This window comes from Propithecus coquereli, unplaced genomic scaffold (assembly GCF_000956105.1).
Source record: "Propithecus coquereli isolate 6110/MARCELLA unplaced genomic scaffold, Pcoq_1.0 Scaffold125, whole genome shotgun sequence".
NCBI lineage: Eukaryota > Metazoa > Chordata > Mammalia > Primates > Indriidae > Propithecus > Propithecus coquereli.
In genome coordinates this window covers 51,878-53,601 of record NW_012136636.1, presented here as the reverse complement: position 1 = coordinate 53,601, position 1,724 = coordinate 51,878, and positions in this window count along the sequence as shown.

The window sequence follows — 1,724 nt, the reverse complement described above, 5'->3', positions numbered from 1 at the left end:
AAGGGGGAGGGGGGAGGAGGGGATGGGTATATGCATACACAAAGAGTGCAATGCGCACCACCGGAAGAATGGACATATTTGAAACTCGGACTCGGTGGGGGGGCAAGGGCAACATACGTAACCTAAACATCTGTACCCCATAATATGCTGAAATAAAAACAAAAAAGCCATTTGAAGCAAGCACATACCAAGAGACCTACAAAAGAATATCATGTGTTGAATTCACATTCCCTGACCTCATTTCAAGACTTTGGAAATATAATCTAAGCCAAAGGCTGACTGTAAGGGAAGTATTTCAACATTCCTGGATCACAGCAAATTCATCTAAACTGGTATCCCAAAACATCTAAGATTTAGCCAGCAAAAATATCTTAAGATTCTTGCAAATGGAAAAGTTCCTGATCCAGGGCTGCTGAATAATCAGGATGCAACAGGCTACTGAAACTTATTGTACTGTTGACTGCCAGCTTTCAATCCAGAGCACTACAGAATATTTGTCTATCTATCTATCTGTCTATCATCTGTCATCTATCTATTTTAACCAAGCAGGCACTAGCTTAGCCTGCCCATTCAGAAAGCTCCAATTCAATAAACATGAAGTTCTTCAGTGAAATTGGCCACAAGAATCTTGCTATTTTACTGACTTCATAATGTCAAGGCAAGCTTCCACTGCAGCTGCCCCCATAGCGTGTGCCAGGTAAAACATCCTTGCAGAAGACAAGCAGTTTCAGGATATGGGGAAAGTGATCATTTTGCCCTGACTTGATCAGGTAAAGAGCTGTGCAATAACCTTCCAATACCTGAGTGAACATGTAATTTATTAAGTGGCCAAGCCTGTTGGAATTAATATGTGAATCTTTCTTTTAAATGTTAAAAATAAATAAATTTTTTGTTGTGTAGAAAAAAAAAAAAAAAACCCTGCCCGTTCAATTAAACATCCTGTCATGGGTAAATTCTTGAAACTAGCAGTGCTTATTAGCATCTCTTTGCTCATGAAGGCCTGAAATTGATCAGAGCAGGACATTAATTTAATCCATGATCATTCTTTACCCAAAAGTTGAAGATTTACTCTCTGTTCTAATATCTGTCCCAAATTATGACCAATCTGTTAGTCCAATATATTTTACCAGATTAGGCAAAATGATAATACAAAAGTTAACCGATGTAATTTAGGATGTTCCAAATTAAAAACAAAACTCTACCATTAGCAAATTCTAAAGGAGAAATTTTACCTCCCCAGATTAATTCCTATTGCTTTTATAAGTCAAATTCCAAAGGAAGTATAAAGTTCTAACTTTAAAGTCCAAAGAAGTTAAACACCATGTATCAGTACCAACTTTCTTATCTCGTTCAATCTCCCTCAGAAATGTACAGTGGCAGCCTGCATTCCCTCTTGGACAATGACATTTCAGTTCTTTGCTTTATCAACCACTGCCATTGTCTCACAGTCCTGTTATACTGTGTCCTACAAACTCATGTCCATGTAACTGAGGAATCTCCCTTATTTGATTTAAGAAGTGAAGCTGCTCTCAATTTTCTGTAACACCAGGAGCCTAGGGAGGGCCAATAAATTAGCCTGAACTCTGTCAAGGAACTGAGTCTGTGTCCAGCATCTCCTGTGGCACCGGGGCTATTTGCATCTGCTTCTGATTTTTTCCTACTCCTTGAAGAAAAGATGAGCTTGGTTCATGCCTTTTTTCATTTGTTCTTTTCCTTTATTATCT